Source organism: Schistocerca cancellata, chromosome 1, assembly GCF_023864275.1.
Source record: "Schistocerca cancellata isolate TAMUIC-IGC-003103 chromosome 1, iqSchCanc2.1, whole genome shotgun sequence".
In the NCBI taxonomy this organism is placed as follows: Eukaryota; Metazoa; Arthropoda; class Insecta; order Orthoptera; family Acrididae; genus Schistocerca; species Schistocerca cancellata.
Genome location: NC_064626.1, coordinates 557,557,972 through 557,584,448, shown reverse-complemented (window position 1 = coordinate 557,584,448; position 26,477 = coordinate 557,557,972). Strand labels below are relative to the sequence as shown.

Sequence of the window (26,477 nt, the reverse complement as noted above, 5' to 3'; positions counted from 1 at the left end):
GTCCATTCGCTACTGACTGCAATAGATTTGGATTGGTTATGGCTGTCAGAGGCGGAAGTTGGTGTCAGCAGATACTTTGCCTCTAGTAAGCTTTCTTACACTAGTAGTGTTATTTTAGTTCACGAACCATCATTTAAGGTCATAGGACCTGTCTTTCTTATTTTAAGTGACACTGAGATATTGAAATTATTGGCACTGGGGTGGGATTCGAGCTTCGATTACAATATTTCTCTGGATTTGAACCCATCGAGATGATATTGTCCCACCATTTAATTGTTTCCTTAAAAAAATGGCTCTGAGCACTATGGGATTTGTTGCTCTGCGACTACAAGGCATCTCGTTTGTTGGCAACAAGTGTCAACTACGAAGGACACTTCTCTGTGAAGCATTTCGTAACACAAAACACCTTCTTTGTACCACTAGATGTCTGGATGTACATCAATAACACTACATTTCATGGACTTATATAGGCCATAGTTTGAGGTCATCAGTCCCCTAGAACTTAGAACTACTTAAACCTAACTAACCTAAGGTCATTACACACATCCATGGCCGAGGCAGGATACGAATCTGCGACCGTACCGGTCGCGCGGTTCCATATTGAAGCGCCTAAACCGCTCGGTCACAGAGCCCGGCAGTTGTTCCCTCACGGTAGCTCCAGGTGTCTGCAAACGGCACGTTGCTAAGTACTAGTGAGAGGGAATTTGATAGTTGACACCTCTTCCTGTGGTATCAACAACGACGATATGTGTGGGGTTGGAGTCCCATGCACCACAGAACTATTCGTCGCGTTACCTCTAGCTGAACGTGTGCAAATCTCGCTACTGTGAAGAAACAATATCTATTTCATGTCTATTTGTAGCTATAAGACAGTAGTGAAAAGTGCCGGGTTCGAATCCCTGTCAAGCAAAAATCATTTATATCATCGTTTCCTGTTCCAATATCACGCTATTGTTGAACATATTAAAATCTGACATTTGATTGTGCTCCATATTGGTACTGGATTCTACTCCCCGTCCATCAGCACAACTTTACTTCATGGCGTTTCAAACTTGTGCGTTGCACTTTATTACATACCTTTCGTGGGTACTTCTCAGGTGCAATATAAGCTTCATGGGGTTCCCGCTGCGGTGCTAAACGTATCGTTATTTATTACCAGGTTCGAACATTCGGCCTTGTAAACTAATACTGCTGAACACGTCGATGTTTTACGTCTCTTTATGCCTAGTCAAGTCTCGATCAAACACGCAATCTTTGTTTGGTTCAAATTCGGATCACTAGTAACAACTCATCATGTCATTTAATGAGTGTGATAAGACTTCTGAAGTGTCATGTATTGCAACGAAGTTTAATTTACAAGCGTTAAGGACTGTTTCATCTCAACATGTTTTCTAATATTCTTTAAGTCGATAAATTAATTAATCCCTTACTTTCCTTGGAAATCGCCCCAGCCCTCCCCTCCCACCTCCGTTTTCCCTCCCTTCCCCCATCTGGAAACTTGCGGCAAAAAGGACTCAGTCTGTGTTTGAGAGGAGGGATCTCATGACAGGAAATTCAGTTACGTAGCAAAGGATGTACTGTTTATTTGTAGAATTCAGTTTGTAGGGGTTAGATCTCCCTTGCTCATCATTCTCTGCTTTATTGGATGATCCAGGTCTTGTAAATACATCAAAAAGAAGTAATTAAATAGATCGCTTTTGCCCATTGTGCAAGGAATACCGTCACAAAATTTATGACAACATAACGCGTCCCGATTGCTTCGCTGGGCTGCACCATGCGCCTGTGTGCCAAGAGACCGCACGACAGCCGCTCAGGTCCTGCGACCACTGTCAGCGACCCGGCTCATGCGGCGCGCAGACCGGAAGCTTCACGTTTTGGCAACCCTTTGATATTGATAAGTCTCTCTCTCTCTCTCTCTCAACTGCCCACACGCTGTTGCGTGCCATTGCTTGGGTAATTCGGACCAACATATCCAAACCAGCAGTCCATAGTGTCTCAGAATACTGAGCTCTTTTTTTTTTAACTGTCTAGCAGCCAGGTCAGCCCACAACCGCTGTCCCGTTTGTCCAAGGTAGTGTCCTTTGCAATCTCAAGTGGCTACTTCTGGTTCCAGCACCTCTACAAACTGCTCCCAAACACACACCTTCCATACCAGGTCAGTGGAAGCAGCTGCTCAATATGATCGCCCTGCTGTGCAGATACTGACTGAATTAGTTTCCAATACTATCGGCAAAGGCCATTTTGACAGCAACCCTCCAATCTCTCCTCGCTCCAATTCCGTTCTCTCTTCCCCTTCGGTCGGTCACTGTGACCGAGCGGGTTTAGGTGCTTCAGTCTGGAACCGCGCGATCGCTACGGTCGCAGGTTCGAATCCTGCCTCGGGCATGGATGTGTGTGATGTCCTTAGGTTAGTTAGGTTTAAGTAGTTCTAAGTTCTAGGGGACTGATGATCTCAGATGTTAAGTTCCATCCATAGTGCTCAGAGCCATTTGAACTCTTCTCCCCTTCAGTCCTTGTTTACCACCAGACACAGAATCAGGTGGCGCAACTCTTTGATGTCGATACCTGTGAATTTCCTCTCGAAACATATGCTCTCTCTCTCTCACTCTCTCTCTCTCTCTCTCTCTCTCTCTCTCTCTCTCACTCTCTCTCTCTCTCTGACTCTCTCTTCCCCCCCCCCCCCCCCCGTCTCTCTCTCTCGCTCAGGTTGCTATTTCATGCCCAACGAGCGTTTGTATTGTGCCACACTAATCATTCCTTTGTCCCGAACGAAGTGGTGGGTACCTTAAATCCCCAGCAGTGTATGTCTCGGAAATATTCCCTCACTCTGTCAGATTAATTAATTAATTAAATCTATACACTTTGCGTGAGGGCAGTTTTTCCTTGCATCCTATTGGTGGATACTAGAACCGGTGTGTGTGCTGGGATTCGATCCCGCAACTGCCTGGTTTTCAAGCCCTTCCTGATCTTTTTTTTTTTTTTTTTTTTGCTTTGCGTCTGATGTTGGCGGGTAATGGTACAGTTAGGGTACAGTTAGATCATTTGTTAGGAGGTCCATCACGTTGAATATAGCTGAGAATTTCAAATTTCAGCTCAGCTGCGTGATATGTACTTAAACAATATGTGGAGGGGTTGGATTGATGTTTTTTCTCTCAGTACCACTATTAGAAACAATAAATTGGCCAATTGGGGATTTGACACCTTGATTGGAAGCAGTACTATATAAAATGATACCTGGAATTTCAAATTTCTGCTCGAGTTTATACCACCATGGTTGTGGGATTACCCACTGCTTCAGGTGTCCTAAGTGTATTTAATAAAGAACTGTAGAATTCCTAAGTTCGTTCCCTCAGCTTCGATAGGACGAAGAAGGAGGAGGAAAGGGTGTACCGTGTGATAGGATAGTAACAACAACAATAACCGTTCGCGCCGCATGGAGTAGCCGCGCGATCTAGGGCGGCTTGTCTCGACTCGCGCGGCTCCCTCCGTCGGAGGATCGAGTCCTGCCTCGGGCATGAGTGTGTGTGTTGTCCTTAGCTTAAGTTGGTTTAATTAGTGTGAAAGCCTAGGGACCGATTACCTCAGCAGTTAAGTCCCATAGAACCTTACCACAAATTTCAAAATCTTAATAACCATTACAAGACAGAGTGTATTGTATTGCAGTTTATTGAGAAGCACTGAACCACAATCCTAGTAGTTGTCATGGCTGGATGTCTGAGATCGCGTAAAATACTTGTACATACAACCCACTCACCCCCCCCCCCGCCCCCCCCCCCCCAAATTGTCTTCACGTAGTGACACAGTGTGCCCGTCGCCTCGTACACTGCCATTGGGAATGCTCAGAGGTCAGTGAAAATTGCCACAATGACAGCAGCTGCAGTTGTGGACGTGCATGTATGCCGGATTACACCACCCCAGACATGGAGGGCATCCAGAGATGATTGGAGTGGTAGGAATTCGGATGTTGTCAATACATCCAGTGCCAACACTGGGCGGTGATCGATATTGATTCGTTCAATTTTCTACAGAGAATACATGCAACACATGCGACAGCCCTATACATATTGAGTATTAGTTCACTATTCAGCTGTCCAGAGAGCGTCGCGAGGGCCGCCACTGGAACTTCTTCCCACTGCTGCCGACAAAAACCGACTGGCCAGCTGGTCGGCACTCTACGACCTCTGGTTCTTTCAGTTTATCTAGGTCCCATCTCTTTAAATTCCTACCTTTTTGCAGTTTCTTCAGTTTTAATCTACAGTTCATAACCAATAAGTTGTGGTCAGAGTCCACCTCTGCCCCTGGAAATGTTCTACAATTTGAAACCTGGTTCCTAAATCTCTGTCCCTATACAGCCTTCTTTCATGATTCTTGAACCAAGTGTTAGCTATGATTAAGTTATGCTCTGCGCAAAATTCTACCAGGCGGCTTCCTCTTTCATTCCTTACAAAAATGGTTCAAATGGCTCTGAGCACTATGGGACTCAACTGCTGAGGTCATTAGTCCCCTAGAACTTAGAACTAGTTAAACCTAACTAACCTAAGGACATCACAAACATCCATGCCCGAGGCAGGATTCGAACCTGCGACCGTAGCGGTCTTGCGGTTCCAGACTGCAGCGCCTTTAACCGCACGGCCACTTCGGCCGGCTCATTCCTTACCCCAGTCGATATTCACCTACTAATTTTCTTTCTCTTCCCTTCCCTACTATCGAATTCCAGTCTCCTATGACTATTAAATTTTTATTTCCCTTAACTATCTGAATAATTTCTTTAATCGCATCATACATTTCTTCAATCTCTTCATCATCTGTGGAACTAGTTGGCATATAAACTTTTACTACTGTGGTAGGCGTAGGCTTCGTGTCTATTTTGGCTATAATAATGCATTCACTATCCTGTTCATAGTAGCTTACCCACACTCCTGTTTTTTTATTCATTATTAAACCTACTCCTGCATTACCCGTATTTGGTTTTTTATTGATAACCCTGTATTCACCTGACCACAATTCTTGTTCCTGCTGACACCTAACTTCACTAATTCCCACTATATCTAGCTTTAACCTATCCATTTCCCTTTTTAAATTTTCTAACCTTCCTGCCCGATTGAGGGATCTGACATTCCACGCTCCGATCCGTAGAACGCCAGTTGTGTTTCTCCTGATAACGACGTCCTCCTGAGTAGTCCCCACCCGGAGATCCGAATGGGGGACTATTTTATCTCTGCAATATTTTACCCAAGAGGACGCCATCACCATTTAACCATACAATAAAGCTGCATGACCTCGGGAAAAATTACACCTGTAGTTTCCCCTTGCTTTCAGCTGTTCGCAGTTCCAGCACAGCAAGGCCGTTATGTTTAATGTTACAAGGCCAGATCAGGCAATCATCCAGACGGTTGCCCCTGCAACTACTGAAAAGTCTGCTGCCCCTTTTCAGGAACCACACGTTTGTCTGGCTTCTCAACAGATACCCCTCCATTGTGGTTGCACCTACGGTACGGCTATCTGTATCGCTGAGGCACACAAGCCTCCCTACCAACGGCAATGTTCATGTTTCATGGCAACACCGAGTGCAAATGCACTGTTTCTGTCTTCGGACAGTATAGTATAGTGTAGCACTGTACTCGATTGCATTCAGCCAAAAATGGCTCAAATGGCTCTGAGAACTATGGGACCTAACATCTAAGGCCATCAGTCCCTTAGAACTTAGAACTACTTAAACGTAACTAACCTAAGGACATCACACACATCCATGCCCGAGGCAGGATTCGAAGCTGCGACTGTAACGGTCGCGCGGTTCCAGACTGTAGCGCCTAGAACCGCTCGGCCACAAAGGCCAGCTGCATCCAGTCACTTCCAACCACATATTGTACAGCTGCAGAGCATTTTCTCTGTTTTCTGTATGTCTTTGTCTGTGCATGTGTCGTGGATAGCTCCCATGAACGAGTCCTTTCGCTGGTTGATCCACCTTTGGAGACAGAACACATCTCCATGTAACGCATGGTGGATCCATCTTCGAACCGTATCTTGGAAGTAGCATAATGTGGATGCGCCTCTGAACATCACTCTGGATATGATGCACAGCGAACCACCTTCAAACCCTATCCCAGACGTGCCATATTGAGGCTGTGCATCTGAACATTGCTCTGGATGTACTACGTGGTGGGTCCACACTTGAACATTAACTCAAGTCTACTCTGGGTCATGCGAGCCGTCCATGACATATGCACAGACACAGACACATGGAAGACAGAGCAGATGCACTGCAGCTGCAGAATACAGTCCTGTCGCATTAACTCAGCTCCCCTTGTTTCTCCATGGGACGCAAAATGTCGTAGATATAGCAGTCTCCGATTCTCTCTCAGTTACATCTCAAAATGTACTTTATAAACCCGCTGATCACAGCGAATCTACCACACGTCCTCTACTAAGTAAAACACTTTGCCAATAATTGAATGCTTGTGACACCAAAGAATATTGAATCGATCACTACTGGGAAGGCATTTCAAAGACTGAGGAACAGTTACAACATGCAAAGTGCCGCCCAAAACCATGCTAGAGTTATGCCGCATGGGGACCTTAGCAAGTAGGTTCGGAAAGGTGCCTCGTTTCGAGATATGAGAGTGCCATGAATGTGATCACCAGTGGCTGTCATCATTAAATACTCTCCATAGGATCCAATGCGAGTATGTGGTTGAATGGAGAGACTTTATTCCAAATCGCAGACAGCATTTCCACCAGAAAGCGTAACACTATAGATCAGAAAAGCCAGCTTATTGGTCAAAGGATTTTGTACATTTATGACTCCAAGCTAGCGTCCTCACATAGCATTCCATCTGCTGTATATCTACTGTATGTGATCATTCACAATCAACCATCATCCTCCCAGCCTAATACCCAGAGAATGTATCGTAGAACCTCTGTTACAGTGTCTACAAGCTATTGAGAAAGAATGCGTTACAAATACTGTTTGTCAGCGTGGGAGATATGTAGCAGCGACATGAGGGGGTTCCAAATGTCGGCTTAATATCATGTTCCTTAGCTGATCATGTTTCTAAATTCGGTGATAAATGCGATGTTATTGGAAACTTACACTGCTGGCCATGTGCACCCGCACTTTCACTCTGTTAATACACACCCGACGATCAGTATCTTTATTGAATGTCATGGTATTTGTGTGGCAGACCACTTCATTTGGAAGCAATACCTTACCTCGATTTATAAAGAATATATAGTTTTTAAGTCGGAAATCGTTAGCGATACCTGCGTGTGCCTGTGGAACCAAGACCGCCTTTGATGCAGCGTGTCATCAAAATGGTCGTTGTGATTGTGTTTTTAATAGTTGGTCGCTTATAAGACGATTATTTCTCCCGTACTAGGATCCACTGGTACCACTCGCAAGGATGACAAATGTAGCATGTCCATCGATCTCGGATTTTCACTCAATATTCTTTGGTGTCACAAGCATTCAATTATTGGCAAAGTGTTTTACTTAGTAGAGGACTCGTGGTAGATTCGCTGTGATCAGCAGGTTTATGAAGTACATTTTGAGATGTAAAGTTACTGTGCTCAGTGTTCTGTCATGTGCAAACAAAATGATTATGTGTGGTCTTAAGGGAGGTACGGATCTGACGTGGAAAACAGCAATTTCAGTGGATCGATAGCCTTACCAGGGAACGAAAATGATAACCAGTCATAAGGAGGATATAGATAATGATATTTCAGCGTGAGATTCGTCCCAGAGGCACAGCCGTCAGGAGGAGGTATTTCTGATACTTCGCTCATTATTGCATGTCACCAGATTGGCGCTACGACCTTAATATTTAATTGTAATTACACTGATAAATATGTGATTGGTTTCCGAGGACAGCTCTGCCTAGAGTTCAGGCGTGTGGCAGAGATAACCGATAGCCAGAAGGAATGGGAATTTCTGGTTTAAGGCTCTTACGAGCTGTGGGTACAAAGAAAAGTTCCAGCTAGCCGGCTAGTCGGTTCTTATCCGCAATGCGGGCGCGAGTTCCGGCGGCGGCGCCCTCTCGATAGCTGAATAGCTAACTAATGCTCAGTATACATTGGTCTGTGTACACGATCGTGTGTGTTCTACATGGAAGATTGAGCGATTCAATGTCGATCACTGCCAAATGTTGGCACTGTACTTATTGACAACATCTGAATTCCTACCACTCCAATCATTTCCAGATGTCCTCCACGGCCTGGGTAGTGCACTCGGACATAGGCACATGTTCATGACTGTGGCGGCCTGGGTAGTGCACTCGGGCATAGGCACATGTTCATGACTGTGGCGGCAGTTTTCTCTGACCTCTGAGCGCTGGCACTGGCGGTGTACAAAGGGATGGGTGCGCTGCAGATGGACGCTGGGACGTGAATATGTGGCACGTATGAGTGTTTCCACGATCTCCGACATCTAGTCATGACGACTACTGTTACGGATTGGATCGTGATTTAAGTGTGTCGTGTTTATTGCTTCTCAATACATCGCAGTGGACTCTGTCTTTCAGCAGTATTTGATGTTGTCTCTGTCTTATCACACAGTAGGTCCTTCCTCCTCCTTCCGAATATAGTGGACAGAACCAATTCAGGAATTCTGTAGTGCTTTGAAAACACAGTCACACCATAAAATTCTCTATTGACACTGATCTCCGACATCTATCCATGACAACTGCTACCACCAACTGGATCATGGTTTTTGTGTCGTGTTTAGTGCTTCTCAGTACATTGCAGCGGACTCTGTCTTGCAGTGGTATATGCTATTGTCTCTTTCCTATCAAGCAAAAAGCCCTTCGTCCTATTCTTTCTGAATGTAGTGGAGAGAATCAATTTAGGAATTCTGTAGTGCTTTAAAAACCCAATGACAATGTCAGATTCCCAACTGATCAATTTATTGTTTCCAATAGTGGTACTGAGAGCACACACACATATATCCAACTCTTCTGCAGAGTGTTAAAGCACATAGCATGCAACTGAACTAAGATTTGAAATCATCAGCTACCTCCAACATAAAGTACTTTCTACCAAACGACCTAACTGTGCCCATATCCACCAATAGGAGGCAAGAGTGTAAACATTCGAAAGGGTTTGCAAACTGGGCAGTTGTGAGTTAGAATCCTGGCAAATGTACCAGTCCTGTTATCCACCTATAGGATGCAAGGAAAAAGTTGGCAGCACACAATCGATTTGGTTAGTTAGTCAATCAATCTGATAGAGTGGGGGAATATTTCCAAGACATCCACAACTGGAGTTTACCAGTTATCGACTACTTTTTTCAGGACGAAGGTTGTGTTAGTGTGGCATGTGACAGATGCTACCTACCTCTTCTCGAATGTCTTTGTTTCATCTGCTACAGCTTTCCATAGAAGTGGGGATGCACCGACTGCCAATGCCAGGTCTGCATGAGTGTGGAGGGCGGCAGGGGAGGGGTGGAAGGGAGGAGGGGTGGATGGGATATCTTGGTCTTTGTGTTTTTGCATATGTTGGTTCACAAAAATAGGAAGCAACCACTTGACTGAGAGAGAGAGAAAAGTGCATGCTGCACAGTCCAGCTGGTGGAATGGCAGCCAGAAGCTGTTGCTGGGTATAGTCTAGTCTCTTGGACACTGGTGCATGGTGCAGTCCGACGAAGTGGTAGGGCTGCAGTTGCGTAATGCCCTGAGGTCGATGCGAAAGATTTTTAACATTGTAATTACAGGTGGTGAGTTATGTTGATGTCAATTTCAAGGCAGTATTTCTTGTGCGATCAGTAAAAAGTGATCTATTTAATTGCTTATTTTAATGTATTTTACAAGACTTGCACCTTCCAAAACAGCAGCGAATGATGAGCAATAGAGACCCAACCCCTGCAGACTGAATTTTATAAATAAACAATATACTCTGGGCTATGTAATTGAATTTTGTATAGTGAGATCCTACCTCTTCACCACAGGCGCACCAATTTCCATATGTGGGAAGGGAAGTGGAAAGTGGTAGAGAATGGGAAGCCTGGGGGGTTTACCAGAGGGGGAGGGGTTAATTAATTGACCAATTTAATGAATTAGTCAATTACTTTGATATCACGAGTGTGCTTGTATTGTTGAGGGGGTTTTCCCGAGGGGTTGGGGAGGTGGAGTGGGTGGAGAGGGTAGGGGTTTTCTCAGAAGGACAGATTATCCACATGGGGTCGTAAATCAACCTCCAGGGGGTCATAAATCACTTAGCAGAACAACAGGTTAAGGAGATTGGGTCATAAATTAATCAAGTTTGCCCCTGAATGTCTGCAACCCACACGAACAAAGTGGAGTGATAATCCTGTTGCCCCACTAGTAAGGTGCTTCTTGTTTCATTATCTGTCCCCTTTAATGGGTCAATTTTTTTTAACTAGCTTCTGTGGCATGGCAAGTCTCGAATACTGGGTAACACCATACATGAAACCAGCAGATAACTGACTGCTGATAGACTACAAGAAATTACTGAGATGGATGATCTGCATCTGGGTAGCAGAAAGCAGTCTTTGGAACTCTGTTAATAATAAACATTGGGAATTCTGAGACATATCAAGTACCACCTGTGGGTACCAATCAAGAAATTGTAGTTACAAATTTGATCTCAGAGGAGTCCATTCTAAGGTATCACCACCGTTCTGTCAGTGGGCTTGTCAGAAAAGGGCAGAGGAGACGACAGAAGTTGAAGGAGTACCTGTTCCCCTTCATGTGGGCAACTGCCCCTAGGAGTGGAAGAATCAGCAGTGATTGGTGACATGAACATACATAAATCAGAGAAAAGCACTGCATTAGATACATGAAGTCTGGACAGATGACATGTTGCCTACAAATGAAAATGCCTCATGATCGCTCCAGTGTAAAAAGAGTCTGGATTAAACCCCAATTTGGATCCCAGGGAGGAAACTTCCAAAGAGTAGGTCATCATGAGAAAGAGATTTAAAAACGAACGAAAGAGTGATGTATGAGTCTGTGTGTGGAATACCAGATGTGCGAATATGGTAGAGAGGCTAGAACATTTGAAACGGTAACTGCAGAGACTGAATCTAAATGTAGGAGGGACCATTGAAGTGGAATGGTTAGAAGATAAAGATTTCTCGTCAGATAAATATAGGCTAACATCAACAGTTGCAGAGTATGATAAAATGGGAATATGATTCGTTATGAATAGGAAGGAGGGCAAAGAATGAGCTACTGTGAAAAAATTAATGGTAGGATTATTCTCATTGGAATCGAGTATAATTCTGTTATAGACGCCAATGTCACAAGCAGAAAGTAATGAGATAGAGAGATTACGGAATGGATAATTCGGTATGGGAAGAGAGATGAAAATCTAATAACCATGGCCAATTGGAACGCTACAGTTGGGGGAGGATAAGAAAACAGAGCTATATGAAAAAATGGGCTCAACAATAGCAATGACAGAAGAAAAAAGCTCCGTGAGTTATGCAGTCAGTTTCTGCTAGTGATGGCAAATACATTGGTCAGAAAGTACAAGAGGAGGAGGCATACCTGAGAGAGGTCTGTAGATGGGGAAGACAGCAGTTGAATTACATCATGATGAGTCAGAGATTCCAAACTCAGATATTCGATTATAGGATGTGCCCAGGAGCAGATTACAATTTAGTGTTGATGAAGAGCAGGCTGAAGTACATGCAAATCGCAGGAAAGACATCATATAAGGAAGCGGGATACTGAAATTCTCAGGGATGGTATCGAATTGCCAACAAGACTAGTATCAGAAGAATGGAAAAGAAATTGAAGACCTATGACATGGTGCTGAGTTTGGCTTTAAGAAAAGAAAAGAAAAGACACCAGAGAGGCAATTCTGATATTATGTTTGGCAACAAAATAAAACTTAAGAAATATGAAGACACGTTCATAGGATTTTTCAAAAAAAGGTTTGGCAGTATAAAAAGAAGAGAGACGTTTGAAATCTTTCAACAAACAGGTATACACTGCAGAGAAATATGGATAACATACAATACATAATAACCAAGAGGGGATCAATGAGGATGGAAGACCAAGAGAGAAGTGCTCTGATAAAAAAGAGTACCTGGAAGGGATGCATCCTCTTTCCTCTATGCCCAAACTGTACCTCAAAGAAGCACTGAAGCGTGCATTGTATGACGGATAGGTAGCTGTAACAGAAACAAAAAAAAATAGAAGAAAAAAAGTAACTGAGTACCGCAAAGTGTCCATTGAACTGAATGCAGAGAGTATCAAATGTGCAACATAAGTAGTACACCATTCCAAAACTAAGAATGTGCAAGAAAATTTTGCTTGTTAACAGAATCATGAGTAAATGTAGCTTCCTGAGGAGCAATGGAGAACTTTCCACATATTATCAGTTTGGGTTTTAGAAACAGTTTCTCCTCTGAGCTATATTGTCTGGAAAAAAAGTGAAGCACATAAAAGGGGAGGAGGAAACAAATTGAAATTTCACAGGTTGGGCTATTTCAGTGATTACAGAATAGCCAAATTTACAAAGAACTTGGCAGTATAAGCCCATTGACCATATGACATTGAATCACTTTGACGTGGATGTATGCTTTGGTTGGGAAGGGCATCAAGAGCCATCGTATCCTAAGCTGAGGAAACTGGCCTACAACAGTTGTAACTGGTTCTATACATCCTGGATACTGGCACTGCAACCGAATAGACGTCCAAACTGGTCCCAAACACTACATGTTTATTGGGGACAGATCTGGGGAGCTTGCTGGCCACAAGAGTACCTCAACATCACACAGGCTGTTCGTGGAGACATGTGCTGTGTGTGTACCTTCATTACCTTAATGAAAACTGCACGATGATACTGTCACATGAGAGTAACACGTGAGGATGGAAGATGTCCATGATGTACTGTTGTGCAATCAGAGCTCCCTGAACTACCACCAGCCATGACAATAAGTCACACCCAAAGGCTCTCCACACCATTGTGCCAGGAGTAACACCTCTGTGCTTCTCTAAAACATTCGAAGAATGAGATTTCTCCCAAGGTCCAGACCATACTTTCGTGTGATGGCCATCCACAGTAGTACAGAATCACAATTTATCGCTAAATACAATATGATGCCATTCGTCAGTTGTTCCATGTTTTTCAGCCATGACACCACTTCAAATGCAATCGTTTATCCTATGATCTTAATCATAACCTATGTATGGGAAAATGATAGTGTAGCCCGGCTGCTGTTAGTATCTGACAATGGTGTGGCATGACACAGAGTGTTGCTGGGTGTCCATTACTTGTTATCGAATGGTAGGCTCAGATGTGGAGGGGTTATGATGTGCGATTATTATGTTTTCGTATACAGGGTGGTACAATACAGTTAATTACAAGGTAAAAATATACAATATGACACAATATCTACAATATATGCATTAGACCTTGTATATGTCAAAATGATTTTGTGGCCCAAAATTCAGCTGTCTTGATTGCTGGGATATTTGCTGAAACCAGGCCCTCCAGTGTGCAGGCTTCAGGCAGACCAGAAGGTGTTCACTATCTTGAAGTTCTCGAAATTTTCATGTTGCATCTCCAGTAATGTAGCCCCACCACTTCAAGTTTTGTTTGCACCACCCCCCATGAACCATGGACCTTGCCGTTGGTGGGGAGGCTTGCGTGCCTCAGCGATACAGATGGCCGTACCGTAGGTGCAACCACAACGGAGGGGTATCTGTTGAGAGGCCAGACAAACATGTGGTTCCTGAAGAGGGGCAGCAGCCTTTTCAGTAGTTGCAGGGGCAACAGTCTGGATGATTGACTGATCTGGCCTTGTAACATTAACCAAAACGGCCTTGCTGTGCTGGTACTGCGAACGGCTGAAAGCAAAGGGAAACTACAGCCGTAATTTTTCCCGAGGACATGCAGCTCTACTGTATGATTAAATGATGATGGCGTCCTCTTGGGTAAAATATTCCGGAGGTAAAATAGTCCCCCATTCGGATCTCCGGGCGGGGACTACTCAGGAGGACGTCGTTATCAGGAGAAAGAAAACTGGCGTTCTACGGATCGGAGCGTGGAATGTCAGATCCCTTAATCGGGCAGGTAGGTTAGAAAATTTAAAAAGGGAAATGGATAGGTTAAAGTTAGATATAGTGGGAATTAGTGAAGTTCGGTGGCAGGAGGAACAAGACTTTTGGTCAGGTGATTACAGGGTTATAAATACAAAATCAAATAGGGGTAATGCAGGAGTAGGTTTAATAATGAATAAAAAAATAGGAGTGCGGGTTAGCTACTACAAACAGCATAGTGAACGCATTATTGTGGCAAAGATAGACACAAAGCCCATGCCTACTACAGTAGTACAAGTTTATATGCCAACTACCTCTGCAGATGATGAAGAAATAGATGAAATGTATGACGAGATAAAAGAAATTATTCAGGTAGTGAAGGGAGACGAAAATTTAATAGTCATGGGTGACTGGAATTCGTCAGTAGGAAAAGGGAGAGAAGGAAACATAGTAGGTGAATATGGATTGGGGGGAAGGAATGAAAGAGGAAGCCGCCTTGTAGAATTTTGCACAGAGCATAACTTAATCATAGCCAACACTTGGTTCAAGAATCATAAAAGATAGATTACATAATGGTAAGACAGAGATTTAGGAACCAGGTTCTAAATTGTAAGACATTTCCTGGGGCAGATGTGGATTCTGACCACAATCTATTGGTTATGAACTGCAGATTGAAACTGAAGAAACTGCAAAAAGGTGGGAATTTAAGGAGATGGGACCTGGATAAACTGAAAGAACCAGAGGTTGTAGAGAGTTTGAGGGAGAGCATAAGGGAACAATTGACAGGAATGGGGGAAAGAAATACAGTAGAAGAAGAATGGGTAGCTCTGAGGGATGAAGTAGTGAAGGCAGCAGAGGATCAAGTAGGTAAAAAAAAGGGGAGGGCTAATAGAAATCCTTGGGTAACAGAAGAAATATTGAATTTAATTGATGAAAGGAGAAAATATAAAAAAGCAGTAAATGAAGCAGGCAAAAAGGAATACAAACGTCTCAAAAATGATATCGACAGGAAGTGCAAAATGGCTAAGCAGGGATGGCTAGAGGACAAATGTAAGGATGTAGAGGCTTGTCTCACTAGGGGTAAGATAGATACTGCCTACAGGAAAATTAAAGAGACCTTTGGAGATAAGAGAACCACTTGTATGAATATCAAGAGCTCAGATGGCAACCCAGTTCTAAGCAAAGAAGGGAAGGCAGAAAGGTGGAAGGAGTATATAGAGGGTTTATACAAGGGTGATGTACTTGAGGACAATATTATGGAAATGGAAGAGGATGTAGATGAAGACGAAATGGGAGATAAGATACTGCGTGAAGAGTTTGACAGAGCACTGAAAGACCTGAGTCGAAACAAGGCCCCGGGAGTAGACAACATTCCATTTGAACTACTGATGGCCTCGGGAGAGCCAGTCATGACAAAACTCTACCATCTGGTGAGCACGATGTATGAGACAGGCGAAATACCCTCAGACTTCAAGAAGAATATAATAATTCCAATCCCAAAGAAAGCAGGTGTTGACAGATGTGAAAATTGCCGAACTATCAGTTTAATAAGTCACAGCTGCAAAATACTAACGCGAATTCTTTACAGACGAATGGAAAAACTGGTAGAAGCCGACCTCGGGGAAGATCAGTTTGGATTCCGTAGAAATGTTGGAACACGAGAGGCAATACTAACCTTACGACTTATCTTAGAAGAAAGATTAAGAAAAGGCAAACCTACGTTTCTAGCATTTGTAGACTTAGAGAAAGCTTTTGACAATGTTGACTGGAATACTCTCTTTCAAATTCTGAAGGTGGCAGGGGTAAAATACAGGGAGCGAAAGGCTATTTACAGTTTGTACAGAAACCAGATGGCAGTTATAAGAGTCGAGGGGCATGAAAGGGAAGCAGTGGTTGGGAAAGGAGTAAGACAGGGTTGTAGCCTCTCCCCGATGTTATTCAATCTGTATATTGAGCAAGCAGTAAAGGAAACAAAAGAAAAATTCGGAGTAGGTATTAAAATTCATGGAGAAGAAGTAAAAACTTTGAGGTTCGCCGATGTCGTTGTAATTCTGTCAGAGACAGCAAAGGACTTGGAAGAGCAGTTGAACGGAATGGACAGTGTCTTGAAAGGAGGATATAAGATGAACATCAACAAAAGCAAAACGAGGATAATGGAATGTAGTCAAATTAAGTCGGGTGATGCTGAGGGAATTAGATTAGGAAATGAGACACTTAAAGTAGTAAAGGAGTTTTGCTATTTAGGGAGTAAAATAACCGATGATGGTCGAAGTAGAGAGGATATAAAATGTAGACTGGCAATGGCAAGGAAAGCGTTTCTCAAGAAGAGGAATTTGTTAACATCGAGTATAGATTTAAGTGTCAGGAAGTCGTTTCTGAAAGTATTTGTATGGAGTGTAGCCATGTATGGAAGTGAAACATGGACGATAACTAGTTTGGACAAGAAGAGAATAGAAGCTTTCGAAATGTGGTGCTACAGAAGAATGCTGAAGATTAGATGAGTGGATCACATAACTAATGAGGAGGTATTGAATAGAATTGGGGAGAAGAGGAGTTTGTGTCACAACTTGACATGAAGAAGGGGCCGGTTGGTGGGACATGTTCTGAGGCATCAAGGGATCATAAATTTAGCATTGGAGGGCAGCGTGGGGGGTAAAAATCGTAGAAGGAGACCAAGAGATGAATACACTAAGCAGATTCAGAAGGATGTAGGTTGCAGTAAGTACTGGGAGATGAAGAAGCTTGCACAGGATAGAGTAGCATGGAGAGCTGCATCAAACCAGTCTCGGGACTGAAGACCACAACAACAACAACAACATCACTCCAGTTCACATTATTTCAAAGTTTTCCATGTGTGGTAGGGTAGTTAGAAACTAACAAGGGGTTCTTCCTGTAGGTTTTTTTTATATTTCCAGTTGCCCTATTTAACCGCAGTTCCATTCAGCGAGCGGAAGGTGATGATGTAATGGCTTCAGTTGGTTGGAGAAAGCTCTTTCTCGACTTCAGCGTGGGACATAATGGTTCGCTTCCAAACATGGAATGCCTGGAATACTTTTCTTTTTCTTCTTCTCAACCTCTTTCGCTGTTCTTCATCTGGCATCCGGGGGTGCCATGACTACAAGATGGTAGATTTTGTCAACTGGAGTTGGTTGTAGGCAACCAGTTATAATGCAGCCTGTCTCGTTAAGAATGGTGATATCATACCTGGTGTGTACAGAGTTCTGCCAGACTTGTGCAGAATATTCTGCTGCAGAAAAACATAGAGCTAGAGCAGACGTATGTAGAACATTTGGTTGAGCCCCCCCCCCCCCCCCCATGTGCTGTTAGTGAGCTTGCGTATAATTTTGTTTCTGCTGCAGACTTTGAACTTCATTTTCTCGCAGTAATCTTTGAAAGTAAGTGTGTGGTCGAGCAAGGTACGTAGGGTGTCCAAGTGTTGTAGTTGCTTTCCCCTCCAAGTTATTTACAGTTTTCTCCTGGCTTGTCTGTTCCTCAATTGAAACGCACAGACCTTTGGTTTGGATGGATTAGGCTCTTGGTGGTTATTGTCATGGTATTCTGCCAGATCTTCAAGGGCTCTAGTCAGTTTCACTTCTACCTCCCTGAACTTTGTTCCTTGGGCTGCAGCTGCTGTGTTTTCAGCATATATGAAAGATCATGTGTCTGTTCCGACAGGTTGGTCATTGGTGTAGGTATTGTACAACATTGATACTAACACACTGCCTTGAGGAAGACCATTCTTCTGGATTCTCCCTCGCTTTTTTTGTGCATGTTGTCATTCGCCGCTGTTAGGTCCATGAATGCCACACTTGTAGTCTGCTCTCTCTCCTATCTATTCACAGTATTCTGTGTTAGGTTGATGATCTGGCCACAGCATGATTTTCCTGGGCGAATCCTGCCTGTTGTTTGATAATGGTGTGGTCCGCATATACAGATATGTGGTTCAGAATCATTCTATAAAACAGTTTGTATAGGTTACAGAGAAACGAGACAATGATTCGCTTAGTAACAATATGGCAATTCCATCTTGAGGTGGTCAACCAGAACCTTGATGACGAGTATGCCTGCCCTTATTTTCCATGCGGTCTGACATCAGTCCATGGTCACATCTGAATGCCCCAGAAATCTGGATACTGCACGATTTCACTAGCCGTTCAAATTGAGACCCGCAGTGAGGCCTGTTCAACCTGTCAGTTGCTGATAACTCCGAATCATATGAGCATGTCTCTCCATGTCATTCACAATGATCACTCAACATCTGTTGCTGTTCATGGTCCTTACATACCATACCATGGGTGGTAACAACGCTAGACACAAATGACACTAATGGATACTGGTTGCCATACAGCAACTCTTATAATTTAAGTAATTCATATATCCGCCAGTGGTGTGTATGTATATGAAGCCACACAGACAGCTGTTCATGTCTTTTGGATGCTCAATGCTTTCTGTTCAGCAGTGCATTTCTGAGGAAATATGGTGACTGCAGACTACTAAATAATACTGTCCCTGAGACAGTGGCCACAGTTCTCATTTCTCATAAAATATCTGACTTTTGTGAACAAGTAATTTCATATATTACAGCAGTTAATTTCTTCTTCAGTATTATTACGAGAGCATGCTGAAAAGTATAGCCTCCGAACTTTTTATTTTGTTCTCAATATCGATTGAGGTGTTAGGTGTAATGCACATTACTCAATCGAATTTCTTTCTCTACTGATGCAATGTGCAACCCTCTGCCACCACAGGGCTCCGAAATGTATTGTGTAACATGGCGGTGTGTAACATAACTATGCCAGTGTGTGAGAAACAACGTGCTGCAGCCGAGTTTTTAACCGCAGAAAACTTCTGCACATGGGGCAAACTCTCCTTCAGCTTGGTAATGCCAGACACCACACAAGCGCTGCAACGTCTAGAACAGTCTCGATTACTTGGATTCATTGTCACTGATAATTCTCCAAAAAGTCCCGACTTGGCCTCATCATTTTTCGTCTGTTTTCAGAACTTAAAGAACACCTTCGACGACTTCATTTTGATAGTGATGAAGCAGTGCAAACAGAGTTGAAGTTGTGACTCTGTCAACAAAGTCAAACGTTCTACAGTGACGGTATCAAGAAACTAATCTTCCGTTGGGAGCAATGTGTTCCTCACCAGGATGACTATGTTGACAAATAAATACATAGACGTGAAGAATAAAGACGTTGAATGTTAATAACGTTTGTTTCATTTAAAAAGATTTGAGAGTTTTCTCATAAAAACTGGGAACATTGCTTTTCAGCACACCCTCATACACTGAAAGATTGATGATCATTAAAATAGTTACACAATGAGGCAATATGTAACAAACGTCAAATTTGCGTGAAGTCTACTAAATTTTTGTATATGCAAGATGTTTGAATTAGCATTTCAGTGCAACCACGTGAAGTAGGTAGGAGTAACAGCTTCTAATTTCTGCATATGAAGAAAGAAAACACAGCAGGTTTCTCATTCAGGAATCACATTTGTATGCTTTTTGTTTGTGAGAAGTTCATGTTACAAGTTGGATGAAAGGGAGAAACATCTACCAGTATATGTCACAATTCAATAGTAACATGGTCGTGGCCTGTCAAAGCTGAGTTATTGTTCCATGCTATTTCTGCTCACATTCATTGGGTTCCCCCAACTGTGATGCGAATGTGACATCAATAGGCTATGTAGGACCACATTCAATGCATTGCAGGATTTCAGTGGCCAGAATTCCCAAGAGGACTGAGGTATTGTTCATTTGGCTGTGCAGGGTCTTAGAGCCATTTCACACATTCTGAGTTAAGAAATGGATTTGTTTGCAGCAAGAGAAGGAACCACACGAAAACTGGAGTGACATCGGGAGCATGATGGACAGTCAACTGGTGATCATTGTCGTGGCTTCAGACGATGGGGCAGCGGACAAGGCATGGCCAATAGTGGTGCTCAGTGACGGCTCAGGGCGCAGGAGTGGCTCCATGACATCTTTTCAGATGAGTCCCAGTTCTACCTGCAGTATCATGATAGATGTATCCATGTATGGAAACTTCCGCTATAATGAATGTTGCCAGATTGCATTTGTCAATGTCACGGGAGCTCAGCACATGCCATGATGGTATGGGATGCCATTGGATACACAGCACAATCACTTGTGTTCTATGTAACCAATAATCTGAGTAGCAGGTGTTATACTTCTGACATGAAAAACCAGGGGCTGTGCTGTACATTGGAGCCCGCCATGATGTTATCTTTGAAAAAAAATGGTATTTTTCCAATGCTATCCTGACCTAAATCACTGTTGTCCTGGCCATCATGTTCTCCAATTTATCATCCATTGAAAACAGCTGTACTTCACATCCTGTATATCTCCAAATCACCTAAAAATTTAGTCATGTGCTATACTTTATTGTACAATAACTAAAAATTTATTGTTTGATATCTTTATCGTTTTGCAGTACTTTATTATTTGTTATCCTTCCTGATTTTGCAATGCTAATGGCTGGAAGTGTGAATCTGACATGAGACCTTGATGATAAAGTGAAATATTCAGTAGTTTAACTGTGTGGGTTTGATATATGTTTTGGTCACAGTTTTCACATTATGTTTTGTCTGTTTCTGGTGAATAAGCAAAGATTTACAGTATTCATTTTTTTTATAGTTTCATCCACTCCAAATATTGGAAAAATACTTTCCTGATGGGCCTGTAACATCATCTGACTTTGTGTCAGATGATACTTCATTTAGAGATTTTTCTCCAGACTCAAAATGATGGTAAGTTATTTAATATGTTGACATTTTTAAGTCGTATTTAAAGACTGTCATTATCTTGTATGCATTAGAATACTTCAAACTTTTTATTTAATTGGTTGTATGACATCCAAATGATTTACATCAGTACTTTGATGACATCTTGATTGATTCATTTTTTTATTTGGTCCCATTTGATTACATTATGTACAGGGTGTGTACTTGTAACAGAGGACAGGTCAACTTAACATAATAACTTAAAATATTCAACATACATTTGCAGTATGAAACAACATACTATCAACCTATTTACATGCAGTATATGATACTACAATATTTCAACTGATTACAATACATACATACAAGTATTACTAGCTTTCCTCACTCTACATATATACTCCTCTACACCATAAAATTCTTTTTCCATTCAATAATCCTTTAGAAGTCTCTTGAATACTCTTTCACACCTACTGTCCTGTTGACTCTTGGGAAGATGCTTTATAAATCGTGCACCAGAGTACTGACGACCTTCTACAGCAGCTCTCATTCTTTGAGGCATAGTTTTCAGCTAGACTTTATTTCTTGTGTCATGTACATGAACGTCTGCATTTTTTTCTAGTAATGTATTGCCTTTGATTAATAAAACTATTGTTCTGTGTATGCAAATCAATGGAAAAGTCAATATTTTTATATTATGGAAGGTAGTTTTACGTGAATATGTTTTTTTTTATTCAGAATCGCCCTAATGGTTTTTTTTCTGCAATAGAAAAATTATTTTTTTGTTATTGGTGTTGGAGTTTCCCCAGACAGTAATACGATATTGTAAGTTTGGTTCAAATAGTGGAAGGTATACTATACATAGGAGTTGCTTATTAGCATAATGTGCAATCTGTTTCATAGTAAATATTATGGTGCTTAATTTGCAACAGACATTGTATGTTATCTCCATTGGAGCTTATTATCACCTGTATTTCATAAAAATTTTACAGATGTAAATTTCTTCCAATCTTTTTTAATCTATGAATATATGTGGAGATATGTAGAGATGAGAAATTGGAATGCAAGTTCTGATCACAAGCTAGTATCATTTTCCACAGTAAATTCTAAATTTTTTCCCGGTGATCAGTCGACTAATGGCAGGCTGGATCTCATGCATATGAATGAAAAGTGAAACTACTTACGTAATATAAAACTTTTTGCTTGTGCTGGGCATTTGATATTGGTATTTAATGAATTCTACTCTGTTGTGTTATTTATGTACATGAGGTAGATGAAAATGCCTATTTGTGCCAAAATAGTCTTGCTGCAATATTAGAAAGACCTATTTCGTTCTATCTAACAGACTGTGGCAAAATAGACGTATTAATCAAATCGAGAAACCACACCAGTTGTGGATACTATTTGTATTAACAGCTTTTTCAGTATTAGATTAATATTACATTAGATTCGTATTAGATTAGTATTTTTTAATTTTTGATGTAGCAAAACGTTTGGCGAACTTTGATGAGGTAAATTATTTCGCAGAAAGGAAAACACAACATGTAAAGCTGTAGCAATATAGAGAGAAGAAATGCTGGGACCTAAGGATTGACGAAATGTGTTTTGTCTTGCTTGTCTCTTGTCTTCACTGGTTTTATGTTTTCTATATTTAATTTTATGTCACACAAAAGAGAAAGTAATTAGCTAATAGGCAGTAAAGAGTGCAAATTTTCTGAAGAGTTCTTATTTTCCCAGTCACAAATAATCCCACCCAGTATTGTGCGATTTTTTTAAGGGCTAGGATGTCAAATCGCCCGACTGGGAGGAGGAGAGGCACCACAAGACATTTTAATTTCCACTGCCCTGAATATATGTTTGATGGCTTCCATTACAAAATATACACATTTAAATTTTACAAAGCGAAATGCAAAGAAGGGCGATAGAAGAATGCTGTGTGAAGAGGCGTGGCACTGCACTTTCGCACACTTACGACCAAATAACGTGGCTTACATTTACGTATGTTTTATACATAAAATTCTAGAGAAAGGTGTACGTTTTTTTTAAAAAAAATTGACATTTTTTTTATAGTGTTCACCAACATAGATATGCTGCATTTAAAAATCGGACTTAGACTTCGTGTTTTCTTTCTGATCCTTTTTCTTCTCCAGTGACTAGGGGACAGGAAAAAATAGTTTTATTTTATTGTTAAATTCGTTGTTATTTTTAGCCAGATTCATTATTATTTTATGCCTAACTCATTGTTAATGTTTGCCAAATTCGTTTTTTTACAGTTTTAGTGTTATTTTTGCCACATTAGGTGTCTTTTTTCCCTAAGTCAACGTTGGTTTTCACCAAATTCAATGCATTTTCTATCAAATTCAGATGTATTTTGGTGCCAGATTCAGTATTTTGTGTTGTTTTTTGCCGAATTCGGTGTGTTTTGGTCAAAAGGCAGAGTTACTTTATGCCAAATTCATTGACATTTTTCTGCCAAATTCGGTTTTTTGCAATTTCCGTGTTATTTTTTGCCAAATTTGGTGTTACTTTATTGCCAATTTTGGTGCTCTTCTTATTGCCACAACGACGTTCGTTACACTGCACGTGAACTGTCATTTTGAGATTATACACGCTGTCGAAATGCATTTTTAACACTGAATTACTGTCAGTTACGAATATTAGTAAGCAGCTGTCCTCAGATTTACCTATAACACTTTTATGTGGCTAAATTTCAAGTTTCACGATTTATCATAAAAGTCGCCGTTTTCGTTTTTGAGAAATTTTCCCAACCCTACCGATAACAATACAAACACAATGTTCCATTTCACTGTCATAGCTACCATTCATGCTATACAGGAGAATGTCAGATGTACAGGCTGGAGACAATGGGTCCGCAAACACCAATAATAATAATAATAATAATAGTATAAATGTGCCGATACTGTACTACAATGTGAGTGAACCTACAGTACAAACAGACACATTGTGCGTAGCTTCCTGTTACTAATTGTATTGGACTTACCATTAACATACCTTAGTGTTGCCTTCTTTCAGCAATTATTCAGAAGTAATGACTTTGTATTATGATTGTTACTTTTGTTCAAGAACCAGGCGTACAGTTATCAAAGTTAGTTTGAACACATCAGTGCTTTAATGGACATGATCGTAATCAATCTATATACACACTTTGCAATCCTCTACACACAGAATGATGGAGGATACAGTGTACAAATTGTAGTCATTATCGTTCCTGTTCCATTCGAAAATGGGGCAAGAGAAAAAATGATTGCCTCTATGCCTCTGCACTACCTCCGATCCCCTGTGTTTTGAACAAGGGAGTCTGTAGAATTAGTCTGCCATCTGTCAAAATACGGTAATTGCTCCACAGTAATGCTCTCTGTAAAGAACAACTTTATCTCTCCAAAGATTCTGGTCTGTTTTCGTGAACATGTTCGTTCAAACTGACTAGTAACATGTCTTGCAGTATACCTCTGAGCTAATTCGGTGCATCCTTTTTTATTCCTACCTGATGGGAAACATAAACAGTGAAGCAGTGCTCTGTAATGGACACAGTGTCCTTTATGGATGTACAACATTTTTCCAGAAATCTCACAGTAAATCATAGTAGGTTATTTGCTTTACCTACAAACGACTTTTATGTATTTGTTCTATTTCACATTGTTTGACAGAATTATACTTAGATAATTAATCACCATATCTGAGTCAAGCAGCATACCATCAGTATCATATTTGCACATTACCTGAATGTTTACCTCACCCATACACATAACTTCCATTTATCCACATTTGAAGTGAACTGCATCAAGTATAAATTCCATCCTATTCATTAATGTAGATGATATGCCTGTATGTTCCTGCAACCTGGCTCATCCATCCATATTCAGAGGGAGCTACAATTCGCTATAAAAACCAAACCATGAAGCAGACTTCTCAACATAACCTAGACATAAATTTCAAATGGTTGTCAAAGTAATTTTCTCACATGTATATAGACAGAAAAGACAGAAGCACATTTCAAATTTTCGTCTGGGTTTCGGCAAGAGGTCTTCTTCATGTAGTAGCTTTATGAAAGCCTTATATTCACAGGTATAGTTCCAGTCAACCAGGGTTCACAGAGAATAGTAACCGACTGTTCGTGAAAAAATTTCGCTAAGGACATTGCAGATATGGATAGCTCCATCTTAACATCAAACTGCTGGTCTGTATCTGGAATATTTTATTGTTCATTGCCTTGTAACTACGTAACACAAATGAGCTCTCTTAAAGTTGATAGGCCGGCCGGTGTGGCCGAGCGGTTCTAGGCGCTTCAGCCTGGAACCGCGCGACCGCTATGGTCCCAGGTTCGAATCATGCCTCGGGCATGGATGTGTGTGATGTCCTTAGGTTAGTTAGGTTTAAATAGTTCTAAGTCTAGGGACTGATGACCTCAGCTGTTAAATCCCATAGTGCTCAGATCCATTTCAACCATTTTCGTAGAGTTGATACAAACAATTCTTGTAGGAAAACAGCAAGTAAGCCTTGAAAATATTTTTGTAACCATGTGTCAATGTATATCACATGTAGCAATGGAGTTTAAAGCTCTTTCCATGACAAACAGGATGAAACTGTAACTACCTTACGTGCAGTGAGCACTGCCTCTTTCATTGGTCACTGTTAATATGAAATTTCAAGTTCACAAACTCCCACTGGAACCCCACATTGCATATTGTTGCTAGCGACAGCAAAAATTTTCTTCCCATTCTTCTGTATTCTTTAGGCATAGCTCTACACTCAAAGTGGAGCTGTATCAAGTATCAAGCGGCTTTTAGGTTTATTGAAGGTTTATGGCAGCTACTTAGGAATGGAAACCAAATATACTCCTCATGCAATTGAACAGACTTTGAAAAGCAACACAGTTTGCGTCTGTTGGTGATGGTAATGATACGCAGTTGCTGATTTCTTGGGAACACTTTGTTAAAACATTTGTTGCCATAGGGCTTGGATCCTTTCAGAATATTTGCATTTAAATATGTGAAGTAAAACAGTTTGTTAGGTAGTATGTAGAGCGGCTTAGACATCCATTTCTGGTTTGCTATACTGAAGTCATTCTACTACCTGACAATGACAGAGATCTACATCTACATCTACATCCATACTCCGCAAGCCACCTGACGGTGTGTGGCGGAGGGTACCCTGGGTACCTCTATCGGTTCTCCCTTCTATTCCAGTCTCGTATTGTTTGTGGAAAGAAGGATTGTCGGTATGCATCTGTGTGGGCTCTAATCTCTCTGATTTTGTCCCCATGGTCTCTTCGCGAGATATACGTAGGAGGGAGAAATATACTGCTTCACTCTTCGGTGAAGGTATGTTCTCGAAACTTTGACAAAAGCCCGTACCGAGCTACTGAGCGTCTCTCCTGCAGAGTCTTCCACTGGAGTTTATCTATCATCTCCGTAACGCTTTCGCGATTACTAAATGATCCTGTAACGAAGCGCGTCGCTCTCCGTTGGATCTTCTCTATATCTTCTATCAACCCTATCTGGTACAGATCCCAGTATTCAAGCAGTTGGCGAACAAGCGTACTGTAACCTACTTCCTTCGTTTTCGTATTGCATTTCCTTAGGATTCTTCCAATGAATCTCAGTCTGGCACCTGCTTTACCGACGATCAACTTTATATGATCATTCCATTTTAAATCACTCTTAATGCGTACTCCAGTTGCTGACCTGCTATTTTGTAGCTAAGTGA

At 41.6% G+C, this 26,477-nt stretch overlaps 1 long non-coding RNA gene across 1 annotated transcript in view; it reads left to right on the top strand.

The window, feature by feature from the left end:
* Window positions 1-26,477, top strand: part of LOC126161800 (uncharacterized) — a 66,689-nt gene that overhangs the window by 24,306 nt on the left and 15,906 nt on the right. Inside the window, exon 2 of the long non-coding RNA XR_007534960.1 lies at window positions 20,665-20,777. This is a non-coding gene — a long non-coding RNA (uncharacterized LOC126161800). The remainder of the gene's footprint in view (window positions 1-20,664; window positions 20,778-26,477) is intronic.